The sequence below is a fragment of the Pleurodeles waltl genome, chromosome 11, assembly GCF_031143425.1.
Source record: "Pleurodeles waltl isolate 20211129_DDA chromosome 11, aPleWal1.hap1.20221129, whole genome shotgun sequence".
NCBI classification, from domain to species: domain Eukaryota; kingdom Metazoa; phylum Chordata; class Amphibia; order Caudata; family Salamandridae; genus Pleurodeles; species Pleurodeles waltl.
This window is the reverse complement of record NC_090450.1, coordinates 185,994,701-186,013,536: the sequence shown is the minus strand read 5'-3', so window position 1 is coordinate 186,013,536 and position 18,836 is coordinate 185,994,701.

The window sequence follows — 18,836 nt, the reverse complement described above, 5'->3', positions numbered from 1 at the left end:
GATGAGGCTGGTGTTTTCTCGCTTAAGAATTGCTGGTGGGGAGAGGACGCAGTGACAAAGGAAGAGCAGAATATTCCTCTGGTGCCGTCTGGTCCCAGACTCGTCATTTGCAGTGAGTGAGGAGCTTTGGTGGGGGGAGGGGCAGAGGCAGCTTCCCCAGTGCAGGCGATCCCAGTGTATTGCACGACCGCTAAACCGACTGCTGCACCAACTTGGGCAGGCCGTGGGTTCGCTTCCTTTGGGGAGGAAGTCTTACTGAAGATTCCTCTCGTGCCACCCGACCCCAGGCTCGTCGGTTCCAGTGAGTCAGGAGAGCTTGAGAGGGGGGAGACAGCTTCGCCGATGCATTCAGTCCCAGCGCGTTGGCACAACCGCTATTTTCTCGTGGTGGGAACGGCCTTGTGGTGGGGGTTGGAAGACCTGTGAGCATGGCGGTGGTCCCGGGGATGGTGCAGAACTACTCTGTTGCCTTAGAAGTAGGGGGGGCACCGATAAAGGGATGTGCGCAGAGAGCGGCGACTCCTCAGGGAGTTCTAGTGGTGACACTGATCAGCAGAGGGAGTTTCTGTGGTTCTGGGAGACAGCCTGTAGCGTGAAAGGGACTGCACTGGATGCAGTTAGTGGGAAGACAGGGCATGCAGACAAAACCCTGGAGACACCCTGGTAGGGCTTGGCGGTGGGATGGTGCTGGGCAGTGATCAGCAGGCAGCAGGGCAGTTCAGCAAAGTCCAGCAGCAGTTCCTGAAAACAATCAAAATACATCAAGGTGGCAGTCCCTCTAACACAGTATCTGTTACTTCAGCAGGGTTCCTTCTTGGTCCAGGGGTGATCTGACTAGTGGGTCAAGTGGCCCACTACTTATACAGAAAAGTGCCTTTGATGTAGGGATAATTAACAAAAGAGCATTGTGAAGTGTGCAGGTCCCTCTTTCAAGTCAGTCTCGGCTCCAGACAGCTAGTGGGAGGTAATCAGCTCTCTTTTGTGGACCCGTCTTTACTCTTTGAGATGGAAGTGTGAGCTCCCCCCCTTTACCCAGGAAGACCCATCAGCATGCAGATGAATGCAGATATGGCTGAGTGTCCTGAGTTGTGGGTGTCTGTAGGGAATGCACATGCGGAACTGTCATCCCACCCACGCCAGACGTGTATTGGAGGGAGGCTGTAGGCTCACAGTGCACTGAGTGCAGAGAATTATCCACTTTCTATCAGTTGGCATTTCTGGACTAGTAGTAATAAATCCAACCTTACCAGTAAAGAGGATTTATTTTTACCATTCCAATTGCACTAAACATGACGTAGCGACTCCTCTCAGCTCACGAATTACAACTTAAGGTTATTATAAGGAATTCCTAATGCTTGCCTATGAGAGGGGTAGGCCTCAAAAATAATCAAAAAGCACTTGAGGGATCTTTTATTACCAGGACATGGAAATGGTGGTACATGTCCTGCCTTTCTACTTACATGGAACACTGGCACTCCCTAGGGCCTACTTTAGGGGACACATAGAGGCAAGGAAAAGGTGACTGTCAGACTTGGCAAGGGGTTCAAATGCCAAGTCAGGGTGGCAGTGGGACTGCATATGTAGGCTGTGCACTGGCAGGCCTGAGAGAGGTTTACAAGGCTACTTAAGTGGGTAGCACAATCAGTGCTGCAGACCCATTAGTAGCATTCAATCTACAGACCCTAGGGATATGATTCACCACTCTACAAGGGATTTACAGATACATTGGATATGCCAATTGCGAGTATACCAATGTTACCATGTTTGTAGGGGAGAAGCACATGCACTTTAGCACTGGTTGGCAGTGGTAAGGTGCTCAGAGACCCTAGGGTTATGATTCACCACTGTACAAGGGACTTACAGATAAATTGGATATGCCAATTGTGAGTATACCAATGTTACCATGTTTGTAGGGGAGAAGCACATGCACTTTAGCACTGATTGGCAGTGGTAAGGTGCTCAGAGACCTAAGGCCCATAAAAGGATGCAGCAACAAAACAGGAGGGAAAGGCAAAAAGTCTTGGGTAAGACCACCCTATGAAGGCCAGGTCTAACAAAGAGTTAAGCTAGTTAGAAGTTTAGCTGTAGAATAGTAGGGTGTCACTTATCATGTGCTATGTTTTTGCTTAGTCACATTGCTTGGAGAATGACAAATTGACAGAAAGAAAAAAATGGGACAGTAGTAAATGCAAAATGGAATTTAAAATGTTTTGGTTGTCTGGGACAGAAGGAAAGAATGAGCAAGTAAAGTACTAGTAGTAGGTGACTGTTTGGGCACTGGGAAACACACACCTTGCTTTTGGTTTGTAATGCATTTCAAATGTCATTATGCTGCACTGTTAACAGAGGCAAACACACATTTCATAGCCTACACTGCAGAGCTGCATTAGACCATGCTCCTGTTAGGAGGAAAAATGCAGTGGGCAGGGAAGTGATAGGTTGGATATATGCCTTGCTTAACAAATACAGTAAAGTCAATAGGCAAGCAAGGTGGCCTACTTCTTGTCCCTGCCAAAGCTATCACTCCTCCTCCTTCGACCGCCTGTGCCTCCTATGTTCCACTCCTTGCTTGGCTGCTGGCACTGGTGGATTGTGTGGCTAGAAACAAAACATAAATTACCCATTTTAGATACCAGATCCACTGCCTAAGTGTTTTGCACAAAGTATAGGAGCAATACCTCACTGCAGATTGGTTAGCGGTATCTTCTATCACAATTATCACTTTGAAGGGTTTGTTGGTTGAAAAAATGTTAAAAAAGGCAGGCAGTCAAGTCAACCAAAAACGTTTTCCTCCTAATGGAGGGACAAGGCTATGAAATGACAAGAATGTAGCAGAATGGAGGAGTGAAAGGGAATGGTCAATGAAGGACATATGGTATTGGTTGGTAATTGGATCTCATTCCTTTTCTGCTATGCTGCACTGTCATGGAAACTACTGTTATACTGTATAAATAAGACAACACTGGGGGTCAATGACCAGGGGCATCCTATCTCTTTTTCACTGTTTGATAAAGAAAGCTTTCTCAAACAATATGTTTGGTGAAGAATAATTTATTTGGGCTCGTTTTCTTCTTTGTGATACCAAAAATCAGTTCTCTCCGCTTTACTGTACTACAAGACATTTAACAGAGGGGCCAGGGAAAGCTTACTAAAAAGTGAGCAGAAGAAAGCTAGAGATTGGAGAAAGCCAACTGCACTAACAGGAAATAGTAAAAAAATAAATGGTAATGTTGGGTTCACAAACATTAGATAGGGAGGTGAGTTGATAAAATAGTAGAATGTAAAATAAACATAAGGTGAACTTATTTTACTAGTGGTTTGATGCAAAGCAAAAAATATTAATAAACAGGAAAACAGGAGTTATAGGGGCCCAGCAGATCTACCTGCCACAGCGGGGTGGTCGTGGTAGTAGTTTCAACCACTGTGGTGCTAGTTGTGACAGCTGTTCACCCTCTGAAGCCCTCTTCTAGCCCCACAGCCCACCAGTGCAACAGCCAGTTCCAGCAAACCATGCAGGAATTGAGATAGAGGAGGCACATCTATGTGCGTCCTAAATCAGATAGTCATTTCCTAGATTTCCAAAGCTAAAATTAAATTTTGAACTACTCATGCATTGCAATGAATGATCTGTGCTTCTCCCCTCCTTTGATGGGCCAAATCAGTCTCCTTTTGCAATGCATACCACACATCTGGAAGATATGGATTCTATGTGCTACATGAAGGCACAGAGAAGAATACTAACACCCTGATATACTACTATCTCAATAGTGACAGGACAGGAGTCGGCATTACTTCCTAAATCAGCCGAAGTGAGCCTAAAGCACCTGGCTAGCTCACGCTGGAACAGAATCGAATACAGAAAATATAATTTATTTGACGTCCACTCCACTCCTACAGTGCAACACCCACCCTGTTAGGCTTACACAATGCATCACTACTCCAAGGGCTCAGACCTATCAAGGGTTTGTTGTTTGTATTGTCCTTGCCTATAAGGATTGTTTTTGTGCATGGAGGTGTCCCCTTCCTGCACAAACAATCCAGGGTGCATGTAACAAATGTGGCACCCTTGCACCAAGATACAAGGGTTCCTACATCAGCGTTGCACCCAGCACTTGGTTGCGCCAGTGTAATGGAAGAGCTAGAATGTAACATATGACAAATTAATAACTGTGTTGCATTCCTGCTCTCTACCTTTGATGCAGTGCATCAAGTTGACTTGCTGCCCTGTGTGAAATAAATTTGAATAACTCTGTGGTCCTGTGCACTCAGAAAAGTTTAAAGATGGTACACCCTAGCATATTACTACATTGCATGTCCTCTTGTTTAGAAAAAAGACTGAACACAACTCCGAGCTTTTTCTGATGGTAAAAGTGTATTTATTTAGGTGAGTGGCATATGTTAACATTAAAAAAACACTTCCATGTTGAAGTGTTGGCACCCAACCAGATAGCATAATGGGGCAGTTAGATCCATGGAGGATCAGTGTCCCTAGATATCTCTATATTTTTTTATCTCTAATACCTCAAAAACTACTCAAAGGATTTACATCAAGTCACAAAAAGCACACTTTCTGGTCCAAAATCTAACTTTCTGCCAAATTTGGTGTAATTTGGTTCAGCATTTCGGTCTGTAGTCGTGTCTAATCTCCCTTTGGGAAAATGCTTGGAGAAAACATGTGTTATGACCACCCCTATTCTTGGTCCCCGCTTGATTAAGCAATCTGAAACTTCCAAGACAGAAGCTGAAGTGAGTGGCAAATTAGATTTGAACATTTCGTGAAGATTCGTCAAATGCTCCATAGTTATTGCCAAAAGAAAAAAATTATTTTCCTTTATAAACTAGGTCCTACCTATAACTACCTGCCGGTAACTGCCAGTAAGTATTGAATATAAATATATATATATATATTTATGGAGATAGTTACTATATATAGTTACTATATATATATGTCACTGATATTTATATATCACTGAAAAAAACAAAGGTTACAGGGACGTTATAGTTAAGCTCACATTTCACATGTACAAAACCAGTGAAATTCAGCTCACGTATTACATCACTCATGACATGATCAGTGACATCACTCATGACATCTCAAATGACATCACTCATGACATCGTCCAGTGAGTGTAAGTAGTTGTATGGATGTATGAGTGTGAGTGGCAGCACAGGTGAGTGGGTGTGTGTGCTTGCATGAGTGAGTGACAAAGTGTGTTTTTGACTATATCAGTGAGTGAGTAGGTGAGTCCGTGAGTGGATGGGTAAGTGAGTGGATGTATTAGTGGGTTTATGCAGAAGTGTATGGATGTGTAAGTGACTTTATGGGAGAGTGAGTGGATGTGTGAGTAGCTGTATTGGTTAGTCACTGGGTATTTGAGTGTCTACATTAGTGAGTGAGTGGGTGTGTGAGTTGGTACAAGGGTGAGTGAGTTGGTGTGTTAGTGACTGTATCAGTGAGTGAGTGGGTGAGTAAGTGACTCTATGGGTGACTGAGTGGGTGTATAAGTGAATGCATACGTAAGTGACAGGCTGTATCAGTGATGGTATTGGAGAGTAAGTAGATGTGTGAGTAGCTGTATCAGCAAGTGAGTTGGTGTGTTAGTGTCTGCAGGGGTGAGTGACTGGGTGTGTAATTGATTGTATGGGTGAGTCACTGGGTATTGTAGTTGTTTTACATGTGAGTTACTTGGTGTGTAAGTGTCTGTATCAGGTAGAGAGTGGCGGTGTCTTTGACTAGATAGCCAAGTGTGGGTGTGTGTGACTGCTTATTTAGGTAAGTGAGTAGGTATATTAGTGGCTGTGTGGGAATGTTATTTGTTTTTGTGAGTAATTGTACATGTGTATGTGTTGGTTTCTGAGTGGCTATTTGGGTGAGTGAGTGAGTGGGTGTTTGTTTTCGCGATGTAAGTGTATGAATTGCTGACTTAGTAATATATGGGTGAGTGGGTTGTGTTAGTAGCTGTGCAGGTGAGTGATTGCATGTGTCAATAGTCTTATGGGTCTATGAATGAGCATGTGAATAGCTGTGTCTATGTACAATTGCTTGTGTGGGGGTATGAGTGGGTGTCTTAGTTTCTCTGTGGATGTTGTCATCAGTGCTGTCATTTGAGATGTCATGAGTGATGTCATGAGTGATGTTACAAACCATGTCACGAGTGATGTAATATATGGGATCATAAGCAGTGCATTACATGGGTGCAAGTTATAAATAGCTGAGTTAACTATAACTGGTGAATTTCACTGATTTCTTACATGGTTTTGTACATGTGAAATTTGAGCCTAACTATAATGTCCCTGTAGCCTTTGGTTTTTCCGTGAATCTACAAGGTTTTTTAATTCTATTTCCTAACTATAAAGTCCCTGTACCCCCTTTTTTTCAGTGAATTTCTAAAGTTTTTAAATTCTATTTCCTAACTATAACATCCCTGTAACCTTTGGTTTTTCAGTGAATTTCTGTGTTTTTTTAAATTCCATTTCCTAACTTTAATGTCTCTTAAGTGAATTTCGAAGGTTTTTATAAATGTTATCTACTAACTGTAAACTGAAACGTTTGAAAGCCAGTTTGTGATTGGTTGCATAGGTAGGAGAGTGGTATATTAGTAGTTGTATGGGTCTCTGAGTGGGTCTGTGAATGACACTGTGGGTGAGTATATGGTTGTGTAAGTGGGTGTCCAAGTGCCTGTCAGGATCTGTGAGTTAGAGTGTGAGTGTGTCACTGGTCTGTGAGTGGTTGTGTAAGTGTCTGAATTGGTGTGTGAGTAGTTGCACTAATATCTGTCTGAGACTGTGAGTGAGTCTATCACTGTCCAAGGCGGTGTGAGAGTGGTTGTGTTGTAGTCCAATTACATTTTTGAGTAGGTGTGTGACTGCCAAAGTGGGTCTGTTAGTGGGTGCATGAGTGTTTTATTGGTCCGTGGCTAGGTGTGTAAGTTTCTGAGTGAGGATGTGAATGGGTGCATGAGTGTCTGAGTGGGACTGTGAGTTAGTGTGCCAGTCTCTGACTGGGTGTGTGAATGAATGCATCAGTGACTTAGAAAGTGTGTGAGTGGATGAGTGAATATCTGAGTGGGTGAGTGAGTGAGTAGGGACATGAGTGTGTGAGTGGGTCAGCGAGTAGATGCATGAGGCTCTGAGTAGGTCTATAAGAGGGTATATAAGAGTCTGAGTGTGTTTGAGAGTCAATGCATCCGTGTCTGAATGGGTGTATAAATGGGTGCGAGAGAGTCAGAGTGGAACTGTTAGTGACTGTGTCAGCATGTCAGTGGGTCTGTGAATGGGTGTATGAGGGTCTCAGTGCATCTGTGAGAGGGTGCATGAGAACCTGAGTGGTCTGTAAATGGGTGGGTCAGTATCGGACTGAGTTTGTGAGTGGGCGCATGAGATTCTGAGTGAGGCTGTGAGTGATTGCCTGAGTAAGTGAGTGGATCTGTGAGTGGGTAAATGAGGCTCTGAGTGGGTCTGTGACTGGGTACCAGAATCTAAGTGGGTCTGTGAGTGGGTGTGTCAGTATTGAACTTAGTCTGTGAGTGGGAGCATGGGTTTCCGAGTGGGTCTGGAAGTGAGTGTGTCAGTGTCTGAGTGGGGCTGTGAGTTGATGCAAATGGCTCTGCGTAGGTCTATGAGCGGATGTATCAGACTTTGAGTGGGTCTATAAGTGGGTGCATAAGAATCTGAGTGGGTTTGTGAGTGAGTGCATCAGTGTCTGAGTGGGTGTGTAAATGGGTGGGAGAGAGTCAGAGTGGAACTGTAGGTGACTGTGTCAGCATGTCAGTGGGTCTGTGAGTGGGTGTATGAGAGTCTGAGTGTGTCTGTGAGTGGGTGCATGAGTGTCTGAGTGGGTCTGTGAGTCAATGCATATGGTTCTGAGTAGGTCTATGAGCGGATGTATCAGACTCTGAGTGGGTCTGTGAGTGGGTGCACCAGTGTCCAAGTGGGTCTGTGAATAGGTTCAAGAAGGTCTGAGTGGGTCTGTGAGTAGGTCTGTGGGTTTCTGACTGGGTGACTGAAAGGGTGCAAGAGTTCCTGACTACATCTATAGGTGAATGAATTAGAGTGTGAACAATACTTTCTATAGTTGTTTTGTTGTTGACGATATGTGCGAATTTGTTGCAACATTACATGGGGGGTCCGACGTCGCGATGTGTTCATGAATATCATATGGAATTTTAAAAAAACATCCTAGGGAAATAATTTGACCTACAAAGACACATATATCACAGCCCAGGGGTCATGGTAACTCTACCCTGACCCCTTATGACACTTTCGTTTCAATTTTCAACCCTGGGGACTGTGTCCCATGCCCTAAAATGGCAGCCACAACTTTCTACTTAGGTTGTAGTTAGCCAATCACAGCATTTCTGTTCCACCCGCATTCCAGAATACGTTGCGATTGTCGCAAGGATATTGCAACCTACGATATACAAGTTTATTTTTCCTTCATCATCCTCAAAACTACTGAACGGATATACACCAAGCTCACTCTGTGTATGGACAGCTAGCGTTTTGCCCAATCCGGTGTAATTCCGTCTAGTGGTTCCGGCTGTAGTCATGTTCAAAACTCATATTAGGATTACGATAGGAAATTTTGTTTTTTTTACCCCCCTTTTTCTCGACCCCCGCTTGATGGATCACCTGAAACTTCGCATGTGCAACAAGAATTACCGGCACACTTTAAAAAAATCTGTAAAGATCTGTCATACAACACCAAAGATATAGGCAAGTCAAAAATAGCTTTTTGTTTGGTCCTAACTATTACTACCTACAGGCCCCTTCCACTGATATCTGCAGTGGAGCCATGGGCTTCCCCTATGCCCCGGGGACCACCACCTCCCCGGGACAAATTGCATTAACTCTGTGAGTCCTTGGGGACTGCCACAGCCTGGGGCTTTAATTATAATAAATGCAGGGGGCCACGCACCCCCCCCCACAGCCCTGGAGACAATCACCTCCCTGGGACAAATAGCAGAATATCAGTTTCAGGCCCCATTAACCCCGGGGACCATCATCTCTAGGGGAAATCTTCACATTGTTGAGGGGCTGCGCGGCCCCCCTCGTGGAGCCACTGATGGCCCTGGGGACTGCCACCCCCCCAGGGCAAGCTCCTTCTATGTCCTGCGGTGCATACCCCTGGGACATAGCTGTTTGCTGTGGCTTGGTTGCAGCTTTGAAGCCATAGCAAACACTCCACTTTTTGACAGCAGGAGCTGAAAAGTAGGTTCCGCTGTAAAAAAACTGGAGCTTTTATCCCGTCCCCTACACGTGGGCAGGGAACAAAGATGAAAGGTTTGCTTCAGCAAGCACAGTGCTGCTGTTAAAGCAACTCCTTGCTTGCTGAAGCAATGGCACAATGGACAGGTCTTGAGGCTTACCCCGATTGCCTGTAAAGGGCATTTTCTATAGTAAAAATGTTTTTTTTAAACAACAAAAAAACATGTAGGGACCCTGAGGGAGCCCTTAAGGGCTTGCCCAGGTTCCCAGATAGACCATAAAGGGCTAGAAAAATAGAAACCAAAAAAAACAAATAGCTTAGAGTGAGGGTCACGGATCTTCACACTGACCACTGAGGTTTCGATTCCAGCTGGACTGGTTTCCCTCTTTTTTTTAAACAACAAAGTTTTAAAGGTAAAATAAAAGGTGATTTAAAAAAAAAAAAAACATAAATCAAATAGAAATGTCTCATTCTAAGTATATCATACATCAAAACATTTAAAACGTCTCTATCTCTTGCCCTCTCTTTCTCTTTCAATCTTTCAATCTCTTTCTCTCACTCACACGTCCACTGGGACACTTACGCACCAAGTCACAAACCCACTCAGACACTCATACACCCACTCACAGCCCCACTGACACCCTCAAGCACCCAATCACAGACCCATGCACACACTTATGCACCCACTAAAACACTGATGTAGGCACTCTCACACCTAGACAGACACTCTCACAGCTACTCTCATCCACAGATACATCCTTTCATACCTATTCTGACACTTAGAGAGGCTGCGGAAAACTTCTGCCACACACGGCAAAAGGGCCATGCACAGCATAGAGTTAGGTTGTTAGGGGGGTTAACCAGAGGGACTGGTTGCCAGCCGGGCATGTGGGGTAATCCCTACTGTGCATGGGCAAAGGCCTGCACAGTAGAAAGTTGGGTGCTTATAAGGGGTTGGACACAGGGTGTGACTGCAGGCCAGGCCCTGTGGCCAACGGCCGCCACGCACAACTGAAGGTGGTTGGATTAATGCATAGTAACGAAAATTACTATACATTACAAAAACCACAAAAAATTCACTGAACAAAACAAAGGTTACAGGAACATTATAGTTAGGACATAAAATGTAAAAAAAAACATAAAATTCAATTTAAAAACCAAAGGTTACAGGGGTGATACAGTTAGTCTCACATTTTAAATGTATAAAACCATAGCAATTCACTAGTTATAGTCAGGGTTACCTCAAGTAACTATAACTCATGCCATAAGGTAATTACAACTCATGCATGAACTGCTAATTAACCCACAAGTTACGGCACTCCTAATATCTTTAATAACATTATCGATAATATCAATGTAATATTTGCAGTAACAAATTTTGATGAAAATGTCCCTGTAACCTTCAATTGTTTTCTAATCAAATCAAGCCTTATTCGGTTCATTGACCGAAAAAAGCAGCCACACCAAAATCCAGGAAAATCCAAAGTTAAAATATGTACATCAGGTATAAAAATTACAAATCTTAAAATACAAGGTAAAACATGTCATCCAATACAAAGGGTTAATTTAGGGCATTCCTCATGCAGCTTTTAAAAAAAGACCACAAACAAAATTAGATTCTCGTATAACAGCTGCAAAAACCAGAGGGCAGGGCGTACTTGAAAAAAAAGTTCATTTTCTTTAGTAGCGGAATTAGGTAAACTTTCCTAGGGCCCTCATAGAATTTGCACAACATTACAAAGTGCAGGGTGTCCTGCAGGAATAAATTAACACAGCCAACGGGGGCCAAGTACATTGCCCAAGTGCCTCCACCTTGGAAAGGCTAACATGAGGTGAAAAAGTCAAGTCTAAATCTAGGTAAAAGAAAACACTTGTAAGTATTTTATTACCAACATAAGGTACAGTTCAGTGAGGGAACCATTTGTAGAAGATAATGGGCACCAACCCGGTGTTTCAAAAGGGAAGCCTCCTCCCTAGGGCTAGCCCTGAGCCGGAAGAAATTTTCCTTTCCCCAATTCTGGTCCGCTCTAATAATCTCCTCTGGTGTACTGAACAATTCGGCCCTTCCCAGGCTCTGGGTAAGGTCCTTGATACACTTGAACCAGGGGATATAAAGTGGCCTGTCCAGAGCCTTAGAGTCCTTTAGAACCTCCCTGTTCAGGGTAGCAGTGGGCCATGTCCAGATATCGAGCCATAAGGCAAGAAGGTGAAAAGCTGTTACATCTGTTATATAGCATATACCCAGCTGCACGTGGATGGAGAATGTCGGTGTACTATGAGAGACACAGAATAGGCATCTAAGAAAGCTGTTTTCAGCCACTTGCAAGTCTTTTTGATTGGTGTACCCCCACACCCCACTCCCATAGACTGCCTTAAAGACACATTTAGCTTGATATATCTGCAGAATGGAATAAATCTGTCTTCTCCCTAAACGTGTCACAAACTCCTCCTTTTTCCTGGACACCAAAGGACACCAACACAAGAGAAAGTTGAGTAGCAACCCCAGGTAGGAGAAAACCCTAGTTCTATGGAGGTATGAAAAAACTAGGCTGAGTGCAGAAGACCCCTGACTTTTTGCCACCATTTTTCAATTATGCTGGTGTTTTCCTAATCTGATGGTGCAGTGAGCACTGCTAAACAGTACCAGGGACTGTGCTTTGATTAAAATGGGAATTCAAATTAGGCTAATTATAATTGGCTGTGCCAACCTACCTATAAGTCCCTAGTATATGGAAGGGCATGGAGGTTTAGGGACCACAGCATAGATAGTACTCCCATAGGTGTACTGCTGAGGTGCCCAGTGTCATTTTAAAGGCAGGCCTGCCTTGCTGGCTGTTTTTAAATTAAGGTTACATGTAAATTCGACTTTGGCATTACAAGTACTTCAGCAGTCTTAAACGACCTTATTTTTATATGTAGGTCACCACTAAGGTGTGCCCTAGGTGCCCCTAGGGATAGGTGCAGTGTAACTAGAAGCAGGAATCTTATAAAATATGTTTTATAACCCCTGGTGAAGAAAAATAGCCACATTAGTTTTCCCCTCATTGTAGTGAATGGGCTTCATAGGTTAAAATGGGGAGACTTTATTTGAATTAATAAAGTCTCAAAATGGGCTAGATATTTCAAGTTTGGTATCAAACTTATTGTTATAATAAATCCAACAACTTGCCATTGTTGAATTTAATATAACTAGTTCAGGGAAAGAGTTTTAGAACTCTACCTGGAAGTTGCCAACTTCAGTTCTGTTGTTCCCTTCTCTGACTGGCCAGCCTCTGGCAGCCTGGCCATGCTGCTCTGATGAGGTGTGAAGTGTCTTAGGCTTTTTATACAAAGGACATGCCTGGGGTGGAGATCTGCCTCAGCAGATGGTGAAAGAGGATTGGGAGAGAGCAGCCAAGGACCTCCCCCATTTCCTGCAAACCGAGACAACCAGGTGCTCCCCTGATTAGATTAGGAGAGGCCTAGAGAGGGATGTGTTAAGGGAAATTTGCTACACCAGACTTAACCTCCAAAATTCAGATTCTGCCATTTTGTATTTTTAAAGAATGTAGCTCCCTAATTGATTGTTGCCACACTTCCCAGGAAGTGGTCATCCAAGAGGGTGGTGGCCTGCCTGTGATTGGACAGTTGCCCCTCTGCTTTCCACCCCAGGAGCAATGATAAATCTGGCAGATCTGCACCCACACATCAGATCCCTACAAGGAACAACGACAGAAGAAGAGGGACTGCCCTGCTGGACCCCTAAACTGCACCTGGACACTGCACTCTGAAGGACTGTAGACTTGGGCTTCACCACAAAAAGGACTTTGCCTGGCTTCAACTGGTTCAAGAAGATATTCCCTGATTACTACAGGTGTAAAAAAAAAAGAAGCTATCCGGAGTCCCCAGCATCAAATCCTGAAGAACCTGACCAGCTGACCACTGTCCAAAACACCATGTGGCGATCCACTATTCCCTAGACATATTCTGATCTCATCCCCATACTTAAATGTAATGTCTTGAAACAAACTCGGGCTCTGTGTGCGACCATCGCAACCTCCTACCTTGGGACATAGGCCTGCAAACCCCCAGCCCCAAATGGGGTCTGTTGGGTCAAAGGAAACCATGACATGGACATGCACACCGGATTGTGGTCACTAAATGGATATATCACACTTAGCAACAGAGAAGGGGTGCCTAAATAAGGATAAAATCTATAAATGTCCCATATCCTCACCCAATGAAGGTGGGATTAAGGACTGTAATTTAAACTAGCTCATCAAAGTGTTCAACAATGAGTCCTGCAAAGAGTGGTCCAGGTGGAGACCCCGCAATAACATACATCCAGTGTCATCTTCCCAGGGGTCCCCACAAAAGTGGACAATAAAATCTCCAGCCACCATAAGATTAGCTGAAGATGAGGCGAAGGTGGCCAGCTTCTATAGGCAAGAGGCCAAAGCATGAATGCTACTTACATTCTGGGGGTTGGGCCTAGCTTTGAAAAATTAAAGCAAGATCAACTTAGTCGATCCCCTGGAGGTAAAGGACCGATCCTGTATCGTTGTGGCTTCTGTAAACAAAGGCTGTATCCTTGCCCTAATCGCCAACAACATGAAAATTATCAGCCCTCCTTGGGTCACCTTTCCGTGAAGCCAGAGCTAGGGTGAGAATAGTTGTGTAGCCCTCTAAATGAAACAGTTTATTAGTTTCCCAAAATTCCTGGAGCTAAATAACTCCAAAACGCCTGATGAAATCCTGCCACTGTGGATCATTAAATTTGCCCGCAAGACCTGCAATATTCCAGCTAAGGAAATTAAGAGCTCTAACATCATTAATTGGAGGTTTCTCACAATGCGAGTTTGACATGCCTAACCTAAGCCCACCCACCCTAAAATGCCCTTCATGTCAAGCACAGTCATCCAATCCCCACCATGGATATTGACCTAAAAAAGAAGCCCATGGGGGAAAGACACAATGGGAGAAAGGACCTGTTGGCCAGGTCCTGAGGCCAACGCTCTATAAGCACCCAACCTTGCACTGTGCATGGTCTTTGCCCATGCGCAGCAGAGGTTGCCCACAAGACCTGGCCTGCAGCCAGACCCTGCGACCAAACCCCCTAACCACCTAAGCCTACGCTGAGCACAACCCTTTGGCCATGTGTGGCAGGAGTTGGCTGTGGCCTCTCTGGGTGTGAGAATAAATGTAAGAGGGTGTATCTGGCTGTTAGAGTGCCTGTGAGAGTGTCTGTCTGGGTGTGGGTGTGTATACATCAGTGTTTTAGTGAGTGTGTCAGTGTGTGCCAGGGTCTTTGGGATTGTGTCCCCAGTGCCAAAATGGGCCCAGAAAGGGGGACCACATGCCACCCTCCTTTTTAAATATTTAACCAGGTCCTGAGGGATGTGGTCCCTGGGGCAAATATCAGCCTGAGGATGGGGGGGCTTTGTGGCCCCACTCTCCCTTAGAATAATTGAGCAGGCCCCAGGAGATGGCGTCCCTAGGGCCAAAATTGATCCAGGTAGTGGTGTCTACTTCTTTTAATAATTGGCTGGTCCCTGGGGGATAGTGGCCCTGGGCCCAAATTGGATAGGGAGGGGGGCCCTATAGACCATGAGTGATGCGAGGTTGGGTGCCTATAAGGGGTTGGCCACAGTGCCTGGCAGCAGGCAAGGTCCTGCGGCCAATGCCCGCTGCACACAGCGATTAGCTAATTTCACTTTCACTGGTTTGGTGCTCAGGGGCTATTTTAGCCCCCACCCCAAGCACCTAATCTCATGGGAGAGGTATGATTTGGTAAGGGGAAAATCAGTGATTCTTTTTTCAAATGCATCCCTGCTTGGGAGTCACCCAAGGAGAGTGATTTTCAAGCAGGGATCCACTCCACTAGACCACTAGGGATTTATATTATTTGAAGAGAGTGACCCCTTAGGCCAGGGCCGCTCCCAGGAATTCTTCACCCGCTGGGGGTAGATTGGATTTACACTTAGGGCACACTGCCGCCTTGGGGTGAGCAGAAAACTAGTACCAGGGATTTTTATAAATATATTTCAGGGAGTGGCCCCTTGGGCAAGGGTCATTCCTCAATATGGGGGCATTTTTGTTTGCCATTTCCTACCCCGCGGGGGAAGATTATCCCTATTTTTAGGCTGATCTGCCCTGATCTGCCTGATGTGGGGGGCAGAAAACCATTAGACACCAGCGATTACTCTCTCTAGTTTTTTTTAATTTGTTGGGGTGGGGCCTGCCTGGCATGGCCATACCCCCTTCCAAAAAACAAAACAACCTTTCGGCCCCTCTGAGGGGGCAGATAGGGGTAGTTAACTGATCTTCCCCCTGGGAAGGGGCATAAATCTCACTAGACACCAGGGACTATTTATTTTCAATTGTAGCGGTGGGGGCTGCCTAGTATGGGCATGGCCATGCATCCACCCACCCCAAAAAAGAGAAACAGCCTTTCTTCCTCCAGGGGGGCAGATGCTGGCAACCACCCCCTCCTACCCAGGGGGGGCAGAAAGTCCACTAGACACCGGGGATCAGTTTTTTTTATGGATGGGAGCTGCCCGGCATGGACATGGCATGTCCTCAGCGCCCTTCCCAAAAAAAGGAAACTGTATTTCTTCCCTCTGGGAGGTAGATAGGGGCAATTACCCCCATCTGTCCCCTTTGGGAGGCAGAAAGACAACTAGACACCAGATATTACTGTTTTTCTTAGGGGAGTGGGCTTCACAGCATGGGCATGTCCCAACCCCCTCGAAAATTGGGAAACAGTTCTGCTGCTCCCCTGCAGAATAAGGCATCTCATCCCAATGCAATGCAAAAAAAGGATATTTGATTTATTTTGGGTGTTGATAAAAAGATTAGGCAAGGAGAGTTTGACTAACTCCATAAGTCTTCCCACTTACAAAGGTCAACAGCTACATATTTTGGACTTGGGTAGACTGCCTCCTGGAAAAACGTACCAGACCCAGACAGTTCTGAAAACAAGACATCTGGAGAAGTCCAGGGTGGCATGCTTTGCATCCATCTCACACCATTTTGTAACCCACAACGCTCTGCAAACCTCAAATGTTGACTAAAAACACACATTTTTCCTCAGATGTCTGTGATTGAAGCTTCCAGAACCCACAGGAGTCCACAAAATGCCTACCACCCAGCATTGCCACACTTCTGCCGATAAAAATGTTGTGCCATTTGTGTGTTTGGTCCTAGTGCCAGCAACAGGAACGGATCCAACTGATGTCAACAGATGGCCCCATGCAAGGGCTCCCATTGTCCTTGGATTGGTCTGTCACTGACACTAGGATCAGCCAAACAAGTGGCACAGCATTTTTACAGGCACAAGCAGGCAATGCCGGGTGATAGGAAGTTTGTGGATTCGGAATGTAAGGAAAATGCATGATTTCAGACAAAGTTTGAGGTTTGCAAGGCACTGTGAGTAAAACAAAAACCTCATGGGATCCATGCAAGTCACCCCTTTCTGGATTCCTCCAGGTGTCTAGTTTTCAAAAATGTAAAGATTTGCTAAGTTTCCTAGGTACCAGCTGAGGTAGGGCTCAAAAACCACAGCTACACACTTTGCAAAAGCTGGTCAGTTTTGCGTAGATACATTTGATGCATCCATGTTGTGTTCTGAGCGGTTTTCTTTCGTGGGCACTAGGCCTACCCACACAAGAGAGGTACAGGTTTGCAAGGTTTTCCTAGGTGCTGACTGAGGTATGGCCCAAAATCCACAGCTCCCCACTTTTAAAAAACAAGTCGGTTTTCCTTAGAAATATTTGATGTGTCCGTGATGTGTTTTGGGTGGTTTCCTGTTGCAGGCAGTAGGCCTACCCACACAAGTGGGGTACCATTTTTCTTGGGAGACAGAGGAATACAGAATAGTAGAGCAAATGCCATTCTCAATTGTATTTCTCTGCATTTGCACTTTCCAAAGGTAAGACACTATGTAAGAAAGAAGTAACTTTGAGAAATACCCTCTAATTCACATGCTAGTATAGGTACCCACAAATTCAGAAAAGAACAAGTAACCCCTGCTTCTAAACTCCATTTCTTGTGCTCAATACATTGGTTTTCTATGTACCTACTTTTCACTATTTTCATTTTAGTGTATGACTTCCTCTATACCTGGTACACAAAGAAAAACCATTGCAAGGTACAACTCAGTTATTGGCTCTGGGTTCCTCGAGTTCTTAGAAAACCCACAAACCCTACATATCCCCACAACCAGAAGGGTCTAGCAGATGTGATGGTTTATAGATTTTCTGAATCGGTTATCATGATGAAAAGTTACAAATGGAAACATTGCCATAAATGCCTGTTTTTCATACTAGTTTTCAATATTTTTTTATTTCAACACATCTAGTTTTCAGAAATGTATAGCTCTATGGGATCCACTGTGGGTTTCATACCAGTTTCTGCCACAAACTGGCAGGAGGTTGAGGGGACAACAATTAGGGAAATTGGCTGCCTCCCAGTAAAAAATAAAACTGTGTTACAAAATTAGGGTTTCTGAATCAAGTCTGCCTGTTTCTGAAAACTGGGAAGATTGTGATTTTAGCACCATGCTGTGAAGGACAACCCGATGTGGTATTCTGGTCAAAAATGTAGTTTATTAAGTCAATGAAATAGATGTGACCTCTGCCTTAGCCAGCTCCTTACAACCGTCTCAGGCAGAATGCAAGGCTCCCATGACAACACTCAAAGATTCTCTTCATAAAGGCACATCACATTACAACATTAGGGGAAAAAACAACAAAATGCTTAATAACATAAACATAAAACAAGACTATATTAAAATTGAACACAGTTCGTAAACATAACTATCTTACGAAGATACAAGATGCAGATAAAATGGAGGACACCTTTGTCTCTGACTCCTTGCTGAACCTAAATCACTACTTCCCTTTCCCACATCTGAATAGCAACCATCGTCCAGTCTTTTAGCAGCCCCAGGAATAGGTCAAGCGTTCTCAACCTCAAATGTTAGAGAAGCTGACACTGGTCAGGACTGCGAGAGGCTGAGACCACGCCTTCATCCTCAATCATCACGAACCCACCACATCCATCCACCTGTGTATTGGACCTAGAGCCCTGCGTACCAAATCTGGCTATCCTTCTAAAGTTCCACCTTTCACCATTTTCTGATACAACATGCCACTGATGACCTTCCTTAACTTGAACAGGTCTTCGAAACTTGATTAACCCTCCAGTACTTCGTCCAGACTTGATTTTTACCCAGTCACCAGGCACAATTTTATTATTGTGTCTCCCTGTCGCCATTTGACATTCCTGTACACCCTCATTCCCTTCCAACAAAGCTTTCAACCAAGATGGTGTCAATTTAGTGCTAGGCCTTCGACCACGCATCAACTCAAAAGGCGAACGCGACAGCGTGTTGCTCTCCGTGGTCCGATACGCCCACACCAAATCACTCACAACCTTTTTCACACACAGCCTATTCGCTAAAGCCAGTTGAATGGCACCCTTAATCATTCTGTTAGCCATTTCTACAGCACCATTCCCTTGGGGATTGTAAAGAGAAGTGCGTGAAGGTTTTACTCTTCTTTTGCTTAAAAATTGCCTCATCCGATGCAACGTAAGTTGTGTACTATTGTCAGTGACACAACAGTACAGATATCCTTCCTCACTAAAG